This window comes from Helicoverpa armigera, chromosome 11 (genome assembly GCF_030705265.1).
Source record: "Helicoverpa armigera isolate CAAS_96S chromosome 11, ASM3070526v1, whole genome shotgun sequence".
In the NCBI taxonomy this organism is placed as follows: Eukaryota; Metazoa; Arthropoda; class Insecta; order Lepidoptera; family Noctuidae; genus Helicoverpa; species Helicoverpa armigera.
In genome coordinates, this window is record NC_087130.1 from 3765338 (window position 1) to 3789060 (window position 23723).

Below are 23723 nucleotides of genomic sequence, written 5' to 3' on the forward strand. Positions count from 1 at the left end.
GACCCTGTCTTGTTATTTTTAATCGACAACTTCCAGTTTCACGAATTCTAGAGAATTATTATTTTCCTTGAGATTTAATCTCCTTCCTCTACATTTCATAACTCCATAAATAGAAGTTCTGAGATGTGTACATGCTCGGCCTAGTTTTGTGCGATAAAGTCGAACTTTGAATTCCGTTGGTGGTTTTCCTTTTGGCTTTGTTGTAACAATGTCACTTGTTTATTGTTAGGCCGGGGTCGTATTGATATCACCCGCAGCTTTAATGCAACTAATCCTGCCAGTATCACCTATAATATTACACAGGCCTTTGAACATTGTAACGTATATCTGTCAAACGCCTTTGAAATTGTAAAGCATATTTCCTTTATCATGTTTTGTGTCGCCATTCTAATATATTGCGAATAAATTATTTACTGGTGCAGCAGTATAAAAACTTCTTTCAACCTGTCTCGTTTCCGTCAATAGGCAAATTGCAGCACGATTGGGTTTTTAATATTCATCGGTAACTGTTATGAGTTTTTATGGACTTTTCAAACTGGCACAAATGGTTCTTGTATGAATATGATTTTGAGGATGATTCACAACATGCTGCGTATGTTTGAATCTGGTTTGTTGATAATCTTTAACTTACTGTATATATTTTAACTGCTTTTTATGTTATATTAGAACTAAAAACATTTATAATTTATGCGAATTTCGGCAACATCTTGTATCAACCACGTCGTTTAATTAAAAGGACACGCGACGATTTCAAAATTCATCAAACTTGATTTTCAAGTTCATTATTCAAAAGAAAACTTATTAGGAGATTGCTATGAATCCAAAAAAAACATTTTAGGCTTGGTGATATCTGCCATTATTCTCACGGTACCAACAAAGCCTATCGAAATTAATAGTTTATTATGAAAGAATCCTAAATAACTGGTTTCCTGTTGTTTATAACTGGTATTGGGAATATTCTTTAATGTATCGTGATCAGAACCTGTTTGGAATAAAGGCTTCATATTGTTATTTCTAGACGGTAGAACACTGAACTGACTTGGTGCGGAAAAGTGTGAATCATCTGTCTTGTTGCAGGTTTTTGCTCAAGTTTTTCTTTAGAAAGAAAGTTAGTCATTGCACCTAAATCCTACTCGTTATCCTCTTGACGTCTTTTTGTTTTTAATGTACCTACAGTATTTCTGTGTTCAGATACAACTCTTAATCCGATAGACAATGCTTGCGGCTGTAAAGTCTAGAAAATTAAGACACTCCATTCTTAGAACTCCATGCATTATGTATAAAACGAGTCTATCTTTAGACAATATAGAAATCATATAGAAAGCCGTTGATTGATATCTCGTTAAAAAAAGGTTGGCTTTCTAAGCTTATAGCAGGCTTGGTAGCAAGGTAAGGTTTACTAGTCCACCTTGTTGCCTGACAATAAGATCAAGTGATAAGTTCTCGTTAGATCCGGCTCGAGTGTCAATGTCAATCGATTGTTTATTTACCAGTCGCAATTTTATTGTTATTTTTTTATCGTCTGTTAAATTTTATAATTGGAGTTCTAGGTCTTTTTGGTCCGTTTCGTGTTATGTTTTGTTTGTTTGTTTGGCTGGGTTATTGTTTTTTTTTTTTATCACATGATTACTATAACCTTGGACGAATATTTTAAATGAATTAAGTAATCTGATCGGTATTTTCCTGTCTGTTTAACTGCAAAAATCTCAGTGAATTGAACTCTAGGTACCTGTCTACAAAAAGTCCAAATAAATTCGCCTATGTAAACATTTTACAAAAATTGCCGTAGTATTTGCTAACTGTAAGCTCTTTTTATCATAACAATCCTCTTCAATTCAACCTCTCTAGACCTCGCAAACGTGACTTCAAGCCATCCGTTTCGCTTTTTAGGATCTGTTTGAATTTCGTATTTATACGAATTTATTTTTAAAAAATCGTGCGACTCACCTTACGAGCACTCGTCGACGTCATGCCTCACTGACTCCCATAACGAGATCTCGATAGAGTCAACTCGATAGAAATCGTCTCGCACCGACATCGAGTTTAGAATCGAGTTGACGCCTCATTAGAGCGGTGTCCCTGCACTTATCTGAGTATGTGTTGATTTGCATACGCATTTGAATAAATGTCTAATGTTTATGTAATAGTGACATCGCTTCATTCGATTTTCCCATTTTGCATCGTGTTGCGTTTCTTTTGTAACTTTTCTGCCGTGATTGTACGATTGGTTAGCTTCGTAACGAGGCTAATCAATGTAATTATGTATTTTATAATTATGCTATGGAATTTCACGATCGGCTTCTGCAGAATTCTGGAAGTAATGCGGCGTTTGTTTGTGTTTACATTATTCACGATTATTTTTAATTAAGTAACTATCTAACTACCTAATGTTCTTTGTTCATTATCGAATTTGTCAAAGTCAATTTGGGTCTGGCATAAATTAAATTCTTATCAAACTATACGTTGATGTTGAAATTAATTAAAGAATTTAACTTTTGTCAATCAGGTTTCGAATTTCAACAGTATGCAAAATACATGCTTATGTTTATATCGTGTAATGTAGCCACAAGGTCACTAAGTTGTCGTCGTGTCAATTTTTGCAATATGTACCTATACATCTACCAAACTATACTTAGTACAGAAATAGAAGTACAAAAGTGGTTTTTGATAGGACGCGGGCGCAGGTAAAGACTCAAAATGGTGTTATATTAGGTACTAGAAGTTTTTGCATTCTTATTCAGCATTATTTTACCGAGAGGCGTCCTACGAATAAAATACCTATTTATCAATATTAATTTCTTACATAAAATCAAATTGCATAAGTAGCTACTACCTACTTACTATTAAGGCTGATTTACATTGAGTCAGTAACTGACGTCAGTGTAGGCGCCGAAAACTGACGCGTGCTATTTACACGAAGTCAGTGTAGTGTCAGTGTTTCGTCAGTACTACTGTACTGACTTCAAATCAATTTACACGATGGCAGTGCCGGGTCAGCACTGACTTGTCAGTGGACTGACAAGTCAGTTACTGACTCAATGTAAATCAGCCATTACGCCAATGCTGTAATACTGAATTGAGGAAAATCTAAAGACGGTATTCGCTGTTCTACCGACCTGTGAACCGTTCCTATCTTCGAACGAAACACGACTTTTCTATATAAGGCATAAATGAATTCCAACTTCCAGTCTCAAGCAATGTTTTGGCCGTAATTCAAAGTGTTCGGTGGCTAAATATGCGTACAAACATCCTTTGGCTGACTGGCAAACATTGTAATGTTTTTGTGGGATATCGAGGAATATTTTGGACGTGTATATTTCACCGGTTTACATAATTATTGAACTGCTGGGAATGTGTTCGTGAAACTTATCAAAGCAAAGCAGACTATTTTTAAGGCTAAAGAGCATTACTAGCTTTAATAACGATCAAATAATATGGGCAAACTACAGCACATATAAACCCAATCCTTGAAACCTTTTCAATTCATAAAAATTCTTGGCAAATAGCAGCCTTTATTTAAATGTAGCAACCATTATAATCGATATTAAAAGATTGTCGCCACAAAACGATTGAGATCAACATTTTGCAATCGTTTGCTTCGGTTTGAAACTGCCGCGTAATTCGCGAAGGCCGTTCAGATACGATAGTCTGCGATTCGAAATTCAGAAGTTTTGTAACAATAATTTTATGTAAATGTTGTGTCAGAATTATGGTAATTTATTTTTAAAACAAAAGAATAGAGTTGAATAAGAATCGGCCATTTTGTTTTTACGAATGCGACAGCATTAATCGTTATTTTTTGAGTTGCCAGTGTTTCTCTTTCACCAAAACCTTTATGAGACTTCTTTCTCATGTAATATCTTTATATGTATTGCAATAGACAGTTATCCGCCATCTTTAAAATGTGCCTACGCAGTTTCCTCCGATGATTAGCCTCTGTGAGAATAGGAAGACACTACTTTCTCCTCCATTTGTGTTTTGTGTAAGTTTTCATGTTCTATGTTTGTTTCTTGTTAGAAGTTGCTCTTTGTTTTAACGTCAACGCCTTTTATGGAATGAAGGTGAAAAGGTTTGTCTTTTGATTAGATTGGAACGTGTACGCACATCATACGTACATGAATGTTAAAACAACGTAGGTAATTACATACTTACATATTAAAAATTCTGTTAAAATGAACTCTCAACATAATTCAATGGTTAGAAGACGCGATGTTATTGAATATAAAACAATCCCACCCAAAACAAAAATGTGAAAGACTGCCAAGTTCGATAATATGGGAATGCTTCGCCTATAAAAGAAGTGAGATCTGAATAAGTACCAAGTTCCATACACATACCTCAGTTAAAAATAGTTACTTTTTAATGATGTTACTTGGCAAGTTTTCATACACCTTGTTATAAACCTACTAAACGCAATGAATCAAGTATTTAATTTTCTATTAAAACTTGCCAAGTAATCATCATTAAAAAGTAACTATTTTTAACTGAGGTATGTGTATGGAACTTGGTACTTATTCAGATCTCACTTCTTTTATAGGCGAAGCATTCCCATATTATCGAACTTGGCAGTCTTTCACATTTTTGTTTTGGGTGGGATTTCATTTATTTTTGTAAGGTTGTTTATTTTATTTTTTCTTATGATGAAGTTAGTTAAAGAAATGTCTCATTTATACTATTTTTAGATTTTTTAATATGCACTATGTTTCTTACAAAGAAATGAACTAGATTAACTAAATGGACTAGATTTACCAACTGACTGACATGACATGTTATCATATATTATGTTCGTGGATCAAAGTTACACATTCGTTATTTTCGAAAGTGATTCACACTTGGCCGTTTTCAGATTTTTACTTTACTTTGACTAAATACAAACCTTTGTACCATTCGAAGATATATTATATAAATATAAATAAATTTAGTTCGTTTTAGTTCCTTAGGGGTATAAATTTACACCGGGTATAAAACACCTTCATTATTTTGAAACCGACTCACACTTGGCCATTTTCAGATTTTTCCCTTTATCTTGACATAAAGACCTACCTCCATGCCAAATTTCAAGTCAATACGACTATTAGTTCCTTAGGGGTATAAATTTACACCGGGTATAAAACACCTTCATTATTTTGAAACCGACTCACACTTGGCCATTTTCAGATTTTTCCCTTTACCTTGACATAAATACCTACCTCCATGCCAAATTTCAAGTCAATACGACCATTGGAAGTGGTCTAGGTTTTTGATGAGTGAGTCAGTTAGTCAGTCAGTCAGTCAGTCAGTCAGTCAGTCAGTGAGTGTATAGTAAAAATAGCGATTTTCTGACGTCAATATCTCAAGACCTACAATAGGTATATTAATGAAATTTTGTATTTTAGATAAGTGAGGGGGTCTCAACAGATACTAGAAATTTGATATGCGTAAATAAAATAGATTTTGAGTTACAGGGGGGTCGAATTTGGCCCGAAATGGTTCGTGTAATATAACCCACGGCCGGTGTGTCGCTTTTTTTGCTCGAACTTGGCGGACACACTGCCGTGTGTCTAGATCTTACCTAGGTAATAAGATACAATTTTAAACAAAAAGATTATTCCTAAAATCTGCATACAAAATCTCAAGTTTTAACCGAGACCTGAATTAATATTTTTATTTATTGTAACTTATATAAGAGATAACGACATTTGACCAGAGTGACCCCTATGCAGTGACATTTAAAACTTTCAATGTCAGTCACTTTCAAATCGCCTTACTTTAAAATTTATGTTCCAATAAATTAGATGGATATGTTTTATTCTTGACAGTTTTGGAGCAGCAATTAATTATTAAATCCTTTAGGTAGACACCTTTTTAGCGAGTTTTTTTTTGTTATTTTAGTTTTGATTGTACTCAACTCACGACTAGTGTATCTAATAAAATTATGGTCATTCTAAATGGTGCGATAAAGGCCTCGGAAATTGCAGTGCCCTCGGCCATATGTGGGTACAGGATATCGACGCCAGGTGGGTTTTGGCCGGTAAGAGTCCAGTATACCGTTGGCCCCTCCACTGACCCCAAGGTGCAGGATACAGTCCATGAGGGTTTTCCCCTTGACAAGAAGAAAAAACGGTCGAAAAGCATGTGAAGGATATGAATAATGTGTACATAAACTTTTAGACAGTGTTTTTATACGTAGGGGTTCCCATGCAGTGAAGCTTTGAATAGGCATAGAAAACCATATCTTTATATTTTTCGTAAATGAACCAACACCCCAAAAAGAAGGAGATTCTCTATTCTCTCGGGTATATATATATTTTATATGTTTATGCTGCTTCTCATTTAATTATCATATAAGCATTTATAATAGGTAGGTTACCTTGCATAATTTCAGATAATATCGGCATTACATGTTCTTTCGTTGTTCAACGAACTTACATTTATGCTGACAACATAATGTTGGACGTGAAATGCTACAATTAGTCTTTTACAACTTTTTGTTTACTTACTTACAACTTTTATACGCATTCTGTATTTTTTTGTGCTGCACTGCATTGCATTAAAAAAACATTATAGTAGGTACAGCAAAAGACCGAAACAGAGAGCAGTTTTATTAAAAAAGTAAATATCTAAACCTTTAGTTAAGTTGCTTATGATTGCTTATTTATTTCTATAGTTATTTTTGGCAGGAGTACCTACACTATTTACCTATGTCATAAATAAAGGACGGACAAATTATCTGAAAGTCTGCAAATACCGGTGACGCGAAATAGATGTGCAATCACATTAGCCTGAAAGTTGACCGCAACACAATTTGTAAAAGGCTAGGCGGACGCAACAATCATTTGATGAACCATAAGAAAACTTCGACATACTTACAAAACAACATTATTTGTGTGAACTCGGACGTAATCTTCACGACTTCCCTGTTACACACAAACTCATAGTAAAACCTTTTTTAATAAGCAATGTAATGACTTGCAGGAAAAGTGAAAATAATAATCTTCTAGCGTCTAATGATGCGTTAACGCCATGGTACCGACAGATTGCCTTGTTCCGGGGTGTTCGTAAATGTCAAGCATATCATTTGAGTTTAAAAAAAGTATGTGATATAATTTTCGTAATTTTTTTGCTGGTTAGGCACACGAAACTTGTTCTACTTTAGGTATGGCATTTTAATGGTTATGTGAAACTAGTAGAGTCAGTCATGATATCATGTTGATGTTTTTTAAATTACGTAAATGTTGTGAGCAGTGGCATTTGATTTACGACATCATTATTTATCATTTTATCTGAGTAAACAAATCACAATTTCGAATCAAAGTTAACAAAAAAGAATTACTTCACACGGGCACCTTGTAAGCAATTTAAAATGCAAACATCGAAACAAAAATAATAATAAAAGCTTTATATCGAGTCGATTCCCGCAATCGATAACATCGAACAAGAATTGCTTAGCGATAAAACATTATTCGCAGACAATCGTAAGTCCGTAAGTGCACACCTGTCGCGCGTAAAATCGATCGCTATAGTATGCGCAGACGCACTGCAGCCGGGACTAGAATAGAAAGCGCGGGAAAACGACATAATGCGCAGATTAAATTTGGTTAAACAGCCAACGAAAGTTGTTTCGTATCGGTGTGTTAGAAACTTTATTGTTTTAGGAACCATGTGGCTCTTTATACTGAATAGTTAAGGCTGTTATAGCCTTATTTGATGGAACTTAAAGGTCAGACGATCATGTACGTATTTATGGCAAATGTGGCTTTAAAGTGTGGGTAATGTCATAGACGTAGAGGTGATGCTAAGTGAGTGTTCGAAGAAAGATGTTTTAGCTGAGACGTGTGAAAAGTGTGCACAACATTGCCATGTTTCATTGAGGACGATAGTAACAAGTCAATATAACCTACTGAGCTGAAACAACTCAGTCTCAGGGTGACACGTAAACTACAGAATTTAGTATGAACAAGCATTTCAGTGACCTGTTCAGACTAAGAAATGACCAGGTATAGTTAAATTCAGTCAAATGTTCAGACTTTTCTGAAGAGGTTTTACCTCACGTTTTCAAAGTAGACAGGTGATAGGTAATATTTTCGAGATTTTGCTTGTCAGTTTGCTATCACCCTGAAAGAATAAACCAAAAAAATCATGTCTGCTGTATTTATCAAAAGAAAAATTAATACGAATGTGTAATTAACAATCAAATCATATAGTTACCTAATAATACCAATAAAAGATCGTCATTGGCAGAAAATCTTTGTGCCTGACACACGATGGTATAAAACGATAGAATGGTTAGCATAAGAAGTTTTATTACAACGTATTATTAAGATTTAATTGCAGGTTTTTGTTACTGTATTTATTATAGGTGATATTCATGTTTATTCTGCAAAAGTTTTTTTTTTTGTAAATGTTACTAGACGTTTGTCATCATATCACTTGTAATGTAAGAAAATTGTTTTGAAACTCTTTATTATCCTTCAGCGATAGGTACTGTAAGAGAATATAAATAGCAGTTTGAATTACGTGTCACATACAAGTCGAGATTTAAACGGCAAGTTTTTCAAAAGTGCAACTTTTCTTAGAAAGTTGAAATGTACAAGTTCATCTGAATTTTGGTTTTCTGTCTAGTCAAATTCGCATTTATTTATACGGTAAGTTTCCTTATTGTTCGTCATTTCTCAAAATGATGTGATTTCTAAGCTGTATCTTTTCAATATTAAATAGCAACCAGTTATCTTCATAGCAGTCTCTAAATATTATTATTCACCTATGCACTTTAGCTGTCTACCTCTTTTTTGCATTAAACAAAGTGAAACCAAAACAAATCCTCCTAGTAACGATTAAATTAATTCATTTATTCGCTTGTCTATGTATGACGAACGTGGAGTAACAATAGACAATTATGAACACGAGTGTTTCTTTGGCGCGTAATTAGTAGTGTTGCCATGTTTGTCTGTCGTTTAAAGGAGGTTCTTGTTGTAGGTGGAAGAAAAACATTTATGGTTAGATTTTTACTCGAAGGTATTTTATCTTATCATAGGTATTTGTTTGTTAAAGGAAAAAGTAGAGTAACATAAAACTGCATTCATTTACGTAGATACCTACCCTGTAGATTTTCTAAATGTCAAAATAAAGTTTTTATTAGGTACACTTCTTAAAAGCACTAAAACAAAATAAAATAGATTTATCTTTCGCTTTTTGTCTGAATGACTTGCTGTTTTAACGCTTTCAGTTTTATTAGACGAGTTCAGATACTGTAAAAAAGTATCTACATTTCGAGAGCGTTTTATTATTTCATAACCTTTAAAAACAAGTTTGATAGTCGTACACTCAGATATAGAAAAGTTATTGTTTTAAATGAATTAGGTAAGTAGATCTGTATTAATTTTTCCTAACATCTGAGTACCTAATCTTCCCTATGAACATTTTTAAACTTTTCAAGAAACAAAGACTCGTTCTAAAATACGCCAGAATCATGGTCACTACAACAAAGATATCCTGAATCGACGTTTAATTTGTGCTCATGCACGGAAACCGATACCTCGCATGCCTTCACGTTATCATATCGCGCGTGATTTTTACGCGTAACGAAACGTATTCTGAAGATAGACGCGACGCCATCTTAGATGCAACGATATAGATCTACGTGATGTATTTGTAATTAAATAATATCTTCGGATGTTCCTCGGAATGTTAGCATTCGGAACATTTATTGTCAATTACATAGTTTTTCTAGCAATGCAAGTAAAATCTAATAATAGCTGAAATGAATTGCAACGGTTAGTTTCACGATTTGATCTACGTTCGCATTTACCGCGTTTATCTTTGTGTGTCTTTGGATTACGACAAAGAAAATAAAAGATTAATGGTTAGTTTGCATGTAAAGGATTTGTTTTATACCTACCCATTTACTGTCTTTGGTTTGGGGCCGTATTTTGTAAGAGTCTGACACTCCCTCACGGTGCACCCACAGACGAGAGGGGTCATTTGATGATTTCCCATCAACAAAAAGTGTGACATAATATGTAGATGGAATGATGTTTGAAAAGTCATAAAGAAATTGAAAAATAAAAAACAAAATTTTCTTGTAAAAGGAACAGTCATATTTAATTACAAATAATACAAAATGAAAATATTTTTAATATATTACATTGTTATTCATCGGAGGAAAATATAAAGTTGTACTAAGTGACTTCACCTAATCGCTAATTGATCAGTCTGAGCTCATCTTTGAAATGACATGATATCTGACGTCATTACATATTCCGATTTTAAAAACACCTTTTGTGTTTGACATTTCACATGGATTTTTATAGTTTTCCTTTTTTGAAATATTTGATTACACGGATGTCGTTCTACATTCAAACCTAGATAGCTGTCATAAATATTAGCAGCCAGAAACAGTATTTGTTAGGTGTGGGAATATTAGCTGTCACATGGAGCGTAGCTAATCGTTTCAGCTAGGCATGGCAAGGCAAATGTATGCTTAGTCAAGTTAGATATCCAGGGTTTATTATGAAAGGTACCTCATATAAATTATTAAAGTTGTCGAAAAGTATTTCAATAACAGTATCAAAAGTTACAGCTTTTGATACTGTTATTGAAATATTGAGGTAGAGACTTCTTATTAGGACTAGTTTCCGTAGAGATAAAAAAATTCAACAAGTCTTTTAAATGGATTGAATAAAACCTTATTTTTTATCTAGACACACGGCAGTGTGTCCGCCAAGTTCGAGCAAAAAAGGCGACACACCGGCCGTGGGTTATATTACACGAACCATTTCGGGCCAAATTCGACCCCCCTGTAACTCAAAATCTATTTTATTTACGCATATCAAATTTCTAGTATCTGTTGAGACCCCCTCACTTATCTAAAATACAAAATTTCATTAATATGCCTATTGTAGGTCTTGAGATATTGACGTCAGAAAATCGCTATTTTTACTATACACTCACTGACTGATTCACTTATTCACTGATTCACTGATTCACTGACTCACTCATCAAAAACCTAGACCACTTCCAATGGTCGTATTGACTTGAAATTTGGCATGGAGGTAGGTCTTTATGTCAAGGTAAAGGAAAAAATCTGAAAATGGCCAAGTGTGAGTCGGTTTCAAAATAATGAAGGTGTAAAATACCCAGTGTAAATTTATACCCCTAAGGAACTAAAACGAACTAAATTTATCTATATTTATATAAAATATCTTCGAATGGTCGTACCGATCTGAAATTCGTTACAAAGGTTTGTATTTAGTCAAAGTAAAAATCTGAAAACGGCCAAGTGTGAGTCACTTTCGAAAATAACGAATGTGTAACTTTGATCCACGAACATAATATATGATAACATGTCATGTCAGTCAGTTGGTAAATCTAGTCCATTTAGTTAATCTAGTTCATTTCTTTGTAAGAAGCATAGTGCATATTTAAAAATCTGAAAGATAGTATAAATGAGATATTTACTTAACTAACTTAATCATAAGAAAAAAATAAAATAAACAGCCTTACAAAAATAAATGAAATCCCACCCAAAACAAAAATGTGAAAGACTGCCAAGTTCGATAATATGGGAATGCTTCGCCTATAAAAGAAGTGAGATCTGATTAAGTACCAAGTTCCATACACATACCTCAGTTAAAAATAGTTACTTTTTAATGATGATTACTTGGCAAGTTTTAATAGAAAATTAAATACTTGATTCATTGCGTTTAGTAGGTTTATAACAAGGTGTATGAAAACTTGCCAAGTAACATCATTAAAAAGTAACTATTTTTAACTGAGGTATGTGTATGGAACTTGGTACTTAATCAGATCTCACTTCTTTTATAGGCGAAGCATTCCCATATTATCGAACTTGGCAGTCTTTCACATTTTTGTTTTGGGTGGGATTGGACTTACAGTTCCAGAGATTCAATCATTGTTGAAGTACGTTTTTATACGAAGGTTGTATGTATATTGCGCTGGTTAACTGGTTCATTTTACGCAATTTAGTGGCTACTATCATAATATCTGATACATCTGTGTATGTTCAAGTGTTTCCCAATTTCTTTTGGTATGCCTGACGTTGTTTATCGAAACGTGTTTGCTTTACGCAATGTTATGTGAATTCCTTGGACACCTAGCTTTTTTGTTTTTTAGGAATGCCATACCTAAGTATTTTAATTAATATGATGACTACGAACTCCTTTGTTTTTGTGGTAGCTTTTTTGGCAGCTTGAGAATGACACAAAAAAAGAAGAACGTTTGGAATTCCATTTTCAAATAGGTATCTCAAGACTTTTATTTTAAAAGAGGCAGTAGTTCTAAGTTGTGTAAATAAAAAATAAAATAGCTATGGTTGACTTCGTGATCTAGTCATCGACAATCTTTTTTACATACTTGCTTAGAAAGCTCATATTCCCATATTACAATGGGCTCAGAGAAATAGCGTTCACAGCCTTACATAACGGTGGTGAGACAATGAGAGTAGTCCGTTGTAAACCAGCTACTACTTAATTCTACAAAACAATGTCACAGATTACTACAGATACTTCACTCAGTAGAAAACTTCCAATACCTATTACGATAATTGCCTACTCCTTCGCGTCAGCAACCACTGTATGCTAAAATGCGCCTAAATGCTCAAGCGTACAGCAGTGATTGCTTCGCACCGCGCGATTCCACAGTAATCGCAGGGCTGCCTCTTCGGTAAAATTAAATTAACATAACTTTTTATCTATGTTATTGAGAACTGTGAATATGTTCTGACTTTTATGTGGCAGTTAAAAATTTTATCATTTATAAAATATTTAACCAACTTAAAAAAAAGGAGGTGATTAGACATAGGTACAGGCCAAACTGAGAAGTTTGACTTGTATGGTTTGTAGGTATGTATGTTTGTGCGCGATAATCTCGCGTTTGGCTAAACCGATATCGATGCGATTTTCAGAAAAGGATTTGTTACATTTAGGAGAACGTTTTAAAATAAGTATAATACTTCTTAATTTGATGATGATCTTCGGAGATGTTCACTAGAAATAAAAAAAAAAGCCTTAAAAAAAGAGAACCGACTTCAAATAAGGCACAAAGCCGTAAGAAATAATTTGTTTTTTTTTTTTATGTTGGTGCTAACAGCTGGTAATTACGAATCAAAAAAGCACCGACATCAAAAAATAAATTATTTCTTACGGTTTAGTGTTTTGAAGTCGGTTCTCTTTTTTTAAAGTTTGTTTTATTATTTTTGTAAGTTTGTTTTGTTTTATATACCTATTGGTGCTGACTGTAGAAGAAACCTAGATAAAACATAATTATATACATCAGTGTGTAGGTAAAATAAAAAAATCTTTAAAGTTACAGCACATAAGGCACCACACGGCATCGTAATGCGCGTACGAACGAACAGCACTATTAGAAGTCGGTTAAAAATTGAACCGCAACTGAATTTGATCCGCCGGCGGACCGAGACCGCTCGGCTGGGCGGTAGGCACTTATAGCGCGCAAGTACATGGAGTGACGGAGGCCTGACAATGTCAAGAAAGTGATGGTAAATAAAAAAATTATTGAAAATCTATTGATGTGTCTGTAGCATTCTTTTTTATCTGTGCGCTATGGCTTTAAGGCTTATTGTTCACTGGTGAATGTGCTACGTGCTACTACAATCGTATCGTGTAAAGTCAGTATCAAACGTTTTTATTTATATTATTCTCATCGTAAAATTGTTGCTTTATGCAAGATGATTTATTTAAAATTCTTTCTCTTCATGTCACATACCATTCAGACGTGAGTTACAGAACAATACACAAACAGGTGGCTATAGGTTAACACGAAGCGGTCGGGAAGGCAATACTAATGAGACAATTATAAATGCACAAGAAATGTGTAGCTGGTATGCACCGAGCCTTAGTTGGGTTCGAAACTTTTGTTCGATTTTCAAATATTCTATCATGTTCTATTAAAAAAAAAACATCGAGACCAAAAAGTTTAGGGTGTCTAAGTTTGTATGTACCTTTTATTTGTTTTAGAATCAATAGATGAAATAAAAAACGAATCAACCTGTAAAATAATTAGATTGATATATTATGAGACAGCTAAAACTTTGTATAAAGTTTTTCAATTACAACAAAATGACAAACAACTTTTTCATTTAAATATTTCAAGAGAAAAAACTATTTGAAATCCGACATGTAATTAGTACTTCACTTCAAAACATGTACAACAAGTTTGTTCACATCAATCACCTTTATTGCTACTAATTAAGGTTCAAAATGCTAAAGTAATTTCTAAAGTATTTGGCGCGGCAATAAATTGTCAAATCACTTTGAGCGTTATGTCACAACTCATTACAGTGAAATAACGGCTAAGGGTGTATTAATTTAGCATCGCAATAACCTGTTGCTTTTCATAACATTCATTACTCTCGCGATCGTAAATGTACGGTAACTAAATGGAAATAGTGTGCATCAATCATGCACTACCTTTACACTATTAAAGCTACGGAAATGTTGTGAAAATTTCGAGAAAACTTGGATGTCAGACAGACCGTCAGCAAACCTGGACATGAATATGACTGGGAACGCTAAAGTAAAGCACTAGGTCTAGAGAATCGTTCGTAATTTAATTTTTTTATTGAAAAGAGGTTTTCATTCTGAAGTGAACATAACAGGCCGATTATAAAATTATGATGACAGTTCTTTTTTCAAATGCTTGTCTTTTTATCACTATCCAAACATATGTGCATAAATATATTTTACACGTAGAAACAATAAAAAAGTAAATTCTAAGTGCTAAAGACAATTTGGTTTTTAAAACTTCTTGGTAATATAAAAACTCGTTTCTAGCTTTTGTGTGTAGTGCCAGTTAGAGAATATTAATGCATGACTTGAGACAGACAATAGTTGAAGCGTAATTGTGGGAAATTACTAAGAACCTGTGCATACGTTTTACCTATGTATCTATGCATGTCAGTACCTAATGATTTAAGTAATGATTGTGTTACTAAATGGTTTGTTTGACGTTGCAAATCAACCGAATAAAAAGTAGCCTTTATTCTACGGAGGTAAATATGTGTTACTCTGAAGTACCTATAAACTATATTAGCCACAATAATGTGTCAACTATCCTAAAATGAATATTTCAGCAATATCACACAATCATGTCTCCACACTAAATCTCTTCTTTTTCGAGGAAATACGTGAAATCTAAACAAAACAATCTACTGCACTTAATTCATTAAGTTCCCTATTAGAATTCAATAATGGCGTCGTGAGTTCATTGCCGCCATACGTGTCGATCAACGGCCGTCCATCTGCGAGAACACGTTATACACTGAGATATTATTGGCTAACTGGCTATTTATATACCATAATTTGAAAATAGAACCTCCGTGTTGGCTGGTTAGATTAAATTCTTTTTATAGATTTGATTTGTGAGTAAATCCTTCTTGTTGAGTATGACGTATGGTAATCGTTTTTTTTTCTTAAACTTTTTTTTTATCTGAAGAAGCCTACTTGGATCAGGCTTTCTGCTTAGATTGTATAATATTGTAAATAGGTTAACGCCATGAAATTATATTACCTACTTACACAGGCTAAAATGTTATGCCTCATTTCGATTTAAAATTAATCAACTTTATGCAAGTACACACACTTGCATGAATACTGAGACGAAATCTCCGAAGCAAGTTTTCGAGTTACGCAACGCACGATGTTTTTAACCATCTGTTATGTACCAACATAGTAACACCATCTGTTATAGTCAGGTTGTCATGTTGGCAACACGCACATTTATAAGAAAGATTTTCACGCGATATTTTGACGTCAATTAGTAACTCCATTAAATAACATAGTGACAGTTTTCAATTCAATCTTAGCACTTAAGTAAGATTAATAATCGTTAATAAATATGTTTTAAAAAAATGATTGATGCTCTAAGACTTTATAGAGAGATAAAGATCAACGTCCTAACTTCAGATAAAAATAGTGAAAAATTTCGAGTAGTTTTAAAAATTCTAAACACGAATACTACAGTAATACTGGTAATACAGAATTTTCCTCAAAAGGCAACTGGATTTGTAATAGAACCACCATCATTCAACCGCGGAGATCATATCATTTGAGCTTGAAGACAGCTCTACCTTATTTAGCCAGATTCAAGTGTTGATATACACAGCATATATCCAGCTGATGTTAAAACGCTTGACCACTTTAATTTATAACCAACTTAGCGGTATTTCGACACAATGAGGACCTACACCAAAATTGAAACGTGACTTGATTCAAAATGTCCGCATTTTGGAGTCGACAATTCTAGTTCTAACTGGTCTTCAGATTTATACGAATGTCATGGTCCCAAATGATAATAATTTCGGAATAAACAAACAGTGAGTCACATTTAGTACAACTGCTTAGCTTGAAGGTCTTAAAGACAATAGATAAACATTACTAGTATCATTTCATGTCGGTCACTTAGTCCATTGACTTTAAGAAGTACAAATCCTGACAATAAACCGCGATGATATCTACTTTTCCAATGCAAACAAAATAATCTTGACACATGAGATGACCGCGCAAAAACTTGGGACTATCAAGACGCCCTGAGTGAAACAGCGTGAGTCTATTTTATTGCAATCGTGTGTAACACACCCACACAAGAACAGGTTCGAAATACGCGCGCATCATTTGTTTCGTCAATATGGCGGCTATCGAGTCGACGGACCTCTTACTTTCGTTATTTTCACTTTCGTTTAAGTAATACGTTGTATAGATAATGTTATTATTAAGTAACTTAATCTCGTTTAGAACTTCCGCATGTGGGCGTAGTTGTTTATAATATTAATTGACGTTTAAATAATTGGTATATGTATGATTTGTAATTTTACGATCGATGTTACTTAATGTGTTTTCTAAAAGTCATCTTTTAATTTCAGATCGTGGTACGCGGTTTGCGGAGCTTCGCTGTATTTAAGGTGAGCTTCATCATCAATTATCAAAGGAGGTGATGTTATCAAATTAAAAATAATTTCGATAACATCACCTCCGAGAAAAGCTACGTTGTATTATTAATTCCTAAAATACCATTTATACTTGTAGTTAGCTAGATGGCGATCCTTGATTAGTCCTCTCTCATAGTTTCTTTTTCAATCAGCAGCATATAAATGACCTCAAGCTGCATTGCCCTTCCTAAGTAGAAACCGGTCTTGCATTCACTAAAATTGTCCGACTCGTCCATACTAAGCGAACACGGATTAACTCCGTATTATTAATGTTGCAAAACTAACAAAAACAGCCAATCATTTTGTCGTGGATTTCATCAAAATGTCAAGAGCGTTAATATTCATAAAAAAGCGCGGCACGAATGGACGAATCATTAAATACCTACGCCAATGTCTAATGCTGTTTATAAAATACAACATTAATTTCTCGAAAGGTCATATTGTCTTGGCTAGGAAAATTTCCGCGGTTGAAACAAACGTTGCCAATATTTCTTAGGTATCTTTGTTTTCCGTGTATGACTTTTTTCTGCAATTTTTATTATCTTTTATTGTCTTATGGAAGGAAAAAACATGTTTAATATTTGCATTTAATTCCTTTGATGAATCCGCTTTCTTGTCAGGTTCTGTTAGTTCTTCGAAAGGACGTTTACCTTGATAAACAAAAATTAACCTGAGCTGCTATAGGTCTTTTAATCTATAACAATGACCATTTACAAACGTCTATTTAACTGTTTTTGCCTTTAGCACATAGCTATGAGATTTAAGTTTTTTTACCCAGACTAATATTGCTTACACACTCATTATTAATAGTGCTACATTAGCGATCCACGCCATATAAAACCGCTGTATAGACAAGTCATTGTCAGCTGACATAACTGCAGTATTTGCACTGAATAATGACAGCTAAGCAAAGTTCATTGACCTCGTTGTTCTCATATCTGAACCGGTGTTATTGTTTTATCAGTTCCGTGTTCTACTGTGACTGGTTGGAAATGTTTTTCATTGAATCTTGGACTATGTGAAGAAAATGGTGGCTATGTAGTTGTAGGCGAATCATCTATCAAAAATGGATCTAATTCTCCTTAACAGGTCTAATTTATTTAGTTCAGTACTATGAAAAGCGACGCGTTTTCTTAATCAAGAATTGACTATAGGTCTTCTATTTGTCAAACTCTGGAGTCAAAGTCAGTTTGCTAAGTCTCTCTGACGGCTATGAGGATTGCTTTTTAACTTTACCTACTACTATTTAATAGTCGGAGACGCCGACGGAAAGTATCAAGCACCCTCACGTATTATAAGGTAGCAACGAAGGAACAAAACGCACTCTTACTCTCTGCCAAAATGTGACTTTCATTATATCATTAATATTATCAAACAATCAACAATCCGAAATCACACTCACTTTCAGGTGTTCGAAAACTAATTGTTCCATAAAGAACTATACAGCCAACTTTTGTGCGCTACCTTACCATTATTCTCTTATCATCTAAAGATCTCCACGAGCCAAGCCCGAGGCTCCAACTAAGATACAAGATACAGAATCAATAATGATCTTACTACAATAGTTCGGCCAACCAAACCGGTTTTGGGAGAAATTGGAAATTAGCCGCCGAACGGTATGACACCTGGCACTTTCGCTCACACAACAATAATATAACACCTTATATAACTCTAGGTCTCGGTCATCTGATGACCCTCAATGGGTGAAATTTTGACTATTTATTTACATAATAAGGTGTGTATTTTTCTTTACGGTGTAATAATTATAGTTTCCGCTTTGTTGTGTAGATTTATGAGTGTGGGAAAGCTTTCTTTGGCCCTATGTACTTAAGTATCTAATTGGGGATGGGTGACGGCTGCCTAACGACGGGATAGTTGTCATTGTTTGGTTCATCATCATATCAGCTAATTGCCGTCCCACTGTTGAACGTAGCACTTACCCAATGAGTGCCAACTATCCCAGTCTTGGACAATCCTCATCCAGCCACTGACCAATAATTCGTCAAATCATATGTCAACCGCGCAGTAGGACGTCCGACACGACATTTGCCAAAGACTCATAATATGATGACGTAAAAGATAAAAAAAATCTCTTTATGCCGCATGTATCAATAGAATTTCTTAGCCATGTTAATTACGATACCTAAGTCTAATTTAAAATCTGCTTCATTCATACTCCAACTTGATTCGATTAATTTTCGATCGCGTAGACGTTCACACTCATGGGTGGGCATAGGTCAATGTAGCTTAATGTGTATTCAGATCATCGATCGAGAAAGTTGTTGCTAGAAATAATGGCTAAGTAATGTCTTTAGTGAAAGACACTTTAGAAATCTGAACAGCAAATGAAGGTTTCTTATGAAATGTAATTAATTTTCTTCAGTTTAATGTAAATACGCCTATAAATAAAATAACTTCAAGCTGTGTTGATGTCAATAAAGTTCACATTAAATTGTAGTTTGAATAAATTAAGAATCACTTGTAAGAGAATTTTAATCTAAAATTAATTACTACTAAATATTCAATCACTTCAATTTCTGTGAAACGCTCAAGTACTACTCAAATTCTTAATTAAATCAAACTGTATTCTAAACGTCGCCGTTAGCACCAAACATGTTTTTGAATTTGGAACAAGTATTCGTGAGTCAACCTTATTTTGTTTTGAATAAAACCTATTTATTGCCAAATTATATTATCAGCCAGTAGCTCTACTGATTTTCTTTTTCTTTTCTTTGATTATGAAATGTAGTAATCACCTATTGAGTTGTATTTATCAATAAGAGGCTCTATGTCACTGATTTAAGATGTAATTTATCTTAACTGTATGGCATGATAGATTGTGTAACCAAATCGAGTTGTTACAAGTAGTTATGCCATCAAATCTTTGCATGTTTTACGTAGCAGATGATCTAAAATTAAGTAAAATAGAACATATTTGGTATTTTTTATATAATTAGAAGATATAAATATTAACGAATACGTACTATCATATCAAAGTTAGCCATAAATGTAAGTTGCTATTGTACAAGCAATTGCTACAGTACTTCTTATCGAATGCAGCTTTAATCACCTAACAAGCCCTAGGTTAGTCAGATCTTGGAGTAAGCTGCTAAGTAGCAAAAATCTTCTACATGAATATTTATGTAATTTTTATAACTTAATGATCAAGAGATCTACAGTAAATCAAGCGCCATCTAATCAATAAACGGACACACGTCAAAATAAAAACCAATTTAAAACATCAATCAAAGCTTCCGCCGTTTGACAAGTATTGGTGAAATGATCGGAAACGCTCGGCAAAGTTCGGTAGCATTCGGCTTCAGTCGGCAACATTCTTTCTGCGTTATCTATAGCATTATGCAAGACTTTCTCACGGCAACCATGCATCGCATAAATATTGTAATTGGATGCATGCCTCACGACTTTGTGAATTAAAATTATATCATCGAAAACGCGTGTGTTACGCACCCATTATAATAAGTAAATAGGGGCATAGATAAATATGTCTACAATTTAAAGAAATTGAACTAAAGATTTGCCGTTGCATTGTAAACTTACAAAAAGTACCTAATCCAGGAGGGACTACTTTTTTTAAAATATAGTCTTGACTTTCCAGTCAAAGGGAGTACATATGTATTTGATTATTTGATTATTATATTATTTGAACGGTCTGACCCCAAACTTTTCAAGTAGGGAAAGTCTGGCAAAGGAATCATCAAATATTCGGCCTATTTCGTTTATAACCTTTTCAGACAGAGAAAAAAATATACAGAGGCTGTTTAACAGGTTTGACAATTCATTTAAAAAAAAAAACACTACACAGGTTTTTTGTTTCCCTGGTGGCATTGGCACGGTTTTTTCAGAGCCGGTTCGTTACATGCAGAGGTCTGAGGTCAATGCTGTAGACTATAGAGGTTTCACTCGGCTGTCCAAAGACAACGTCAATACATATTTTATATTTTTGCAAAATATATCTTAGGTGAACTGTGCGGTGTGAGTTATTTTTGGAAATTAAATGAGTAGAAAATGTTTGATTTATTTTCGGTTTATTTTGCATATTGATCAAGCCAAAAATTAAATAGGAGTCACAATAATTTGATGCTGGTGCTGAACGAATCAGTGGAATAGACGGTTAGTTAAAGACATATGTAATAAGATTTATTAACGCTAATTTGCATTAATTACAAATTAATTTGCTAACAAATGGTAATTAATTCATATTTTGATAGAACACAAAATGAGGGTTTTCGATACTTTTTCTGCCGCCAGGCGGCGCTTCGTATGCGTCAGGTCCAAACAGCTGTCAAATAGTATGGAATTGTAGGGTCCGAACCTATTGTTTATTGAAATTCTGTTATATTGGAAGTGTTATTGATTTTATTATGGACTACGGTCAGAATAAGGTTTCCGAACTAAAAATTGAGCTAAGAGAGAGGGTGCAAAAGTCACTGGTACTAAGGAAAAGCTTGTTGAAAAATTTGTTAACACAATATGATTTAGTTTTTTTTATTTACTCAACCTCAATAGTAAAACAATAATGCAGTGCTTTAATTATAAAATAAAAAAAAAAACACTAAAATCGTTCACTATTCATAGTAAAGATAAGCACTTTGACAGTTACCTACCTGGACCTGACGACTCGGTGCTGCCACCTCGTGGACGCCATTTTAGAAAACTCTCATTGTGAACGATCGTTAGTCTAATCAAAGTTACGTCTTACAATGTTAAAATATATAAACAAAAGCGGTTTTATATCATTTCAAAATAAGAACACGTGACCACCCAGTTTCGAACAATGGAATAAACAACAAAAGTGTTTTGCAATAGAATGCAATCGATCACCATATTAGGCATTATTAAAATCACAAAACTTATATTTCGAACTAAACATAGCTACTTCAATTTTAGACCTTAATCCATTTACATAAAAATCATTTTTCTATGTGAAAAGGAATGCGTCCTACGTTCATATCGGCGGCAAATTGGTCGGGCGCTTTAAAGATGATGAAAACACGAGACGTGAGTTCGTTTTGAAGTGAGGCCTGAATAATTTCCTCATTATTAAGTTAATGGTGGATCTCGAAATTGGTCGAGTTTCGCGCCCCGCGTAATAGCTGGGTCTTCTCTTTGGAGAACAAAATTACTATCTAAGCGGAGTTGCCATAAAGGAAAGTTTCCTAAGAAAGTAGCGCGCCAAAAATCGGATATGCAGGGGACGAGGAACGTTACTGCTTTCGCCCTTATACGTCATCTTTGAATCCGCCCATTTTTTGTAATACCAAAAATCGTTGACAGATGTCTCAAAGAACCCGAACGTCTCATTAGCTCACTATAACTGATCGCTTTGGTCATGCCCAATGCCCACGGTACCTATTTGACTTAAACTTCTTTTACCTACCTGCATTATGGATCTCCGTACATTTTTCCTTACTCCATGGTCTACTCGCTTAATAGAATAACCGAGTCTGATAGTTTGAAAGCTAAATGAGAGCCCATTGCACGCGACGGGTACATAAACAAGTTCTCAGATTTATATATCAGCTTGAGTTATACTAATTAGAGTATTTTTAATAGACTGGCTTGTCAGGTGCTCCCTAGGGAACCTGTGTTGGTCCTAGCAGGAAACATAAGGTATGGTATTTAGTGTGATAGGATAAGAGGTATGTTTGCAGTGAGTAATGTGTTTAGTGCTAAGTATGTGTTAGGCAGGATATTGATGAAGGTATAGGTGTTTAAAAATCAAACAAAATTACCTGTTATGATTTTCCACTGAGATATCCGCAAAAATATGTACTTAAATTACAGTTTTCACTATCCAAAGGTAGTCTGAAGTAATTTAGTTATAAAATATTAGGTACCTAGGTTAAAGTAAAAACTTTAAATTAAACGCCGACCAAGACCGGGTTTGTTGGTGTTCATTTGAGGCCTATATTCAGCAGAAGGCATCAATAGATCATCTTACCTATATGATAGAAAAAAAACCCCAACAGAGATATTTTTACCAATAACTTAACAAACAACTTAATAAACACACCAATCAAAATCGTGACGATTGTTCTAAAAATATCCAAACTTAAGCTTATTCTATCGTTCGTCAATTATTTTCGCATATTTCCACTAAGTACAGTCGACTGCACATCAGTGGTAACTGTTATGCACCTTAACTCAATAGTAATAAGTACGATTTTCCCATAAAACTGTTACCACTGACCTGAAGTTGACTGTACCAAAGGTGCTAAGTAAATACGATTTACATGATTCGCGACACGGTTGGCCTTTGACCATTTTATCACATTCACATTAATTGGCGCTACTGTATAGGAGTTTAAAGGTCGTGAGCACACTTAGTAGTACTTATAATTTATTGGAAGGTTAAAATGTGTACATGGTAATAAGTCGTTTTATCTGAAAGGATTCAACTATTAGAAGCTTGCTTAATTATGACTCTAGGAGCAAAGAAGTTGTAGCAAGCTAGTTTGAAAATTGATTTGAAAAAGGTATGTGCAGTGGATGAAATAGAGCTTTCCAAGAGTGGGGTGATAGGAAAGCCGTCCTCCATTGTACCACATATTTTCATTATAATTCGGAACACATCATTTGAAATAGACTGTAAAAGACCAAAACTATCAGAATGTTAATGATTTAATTATAGGTAGGTATCTGATAGAGGAAGGTTGTATTGAAGCCAAGAAGCGAATTGAATTTCAAACTCTTTACTTGATTCTAGTATCATGGTAGAAACAGCTACAACACAGCACAGCAAAGTCATTACAATTTTCAG

General features: G+C 34.2%; 1 protein-coding gene across 1 annotated transcript in view; it reads left to right on the forward strand.

Moving 5' to 3' along the window:
• LOC110371983 (uncharacterized) overlaps positions 1 to 23723 on the forward strand; it is a 138999-nt gene that overhangs the window by 16816 nt on the left and 98460 nt on the right. The window contains exon 2 of the mRNA XM_021328478.3: positions 16877 to 16915. The gene's annotated coding sequence lies outside the window, so the exon portion shown is untranslated. The remainder of the gene's footprint in view (positions 1 to 16876; positions 16916 to 23723) is intronic.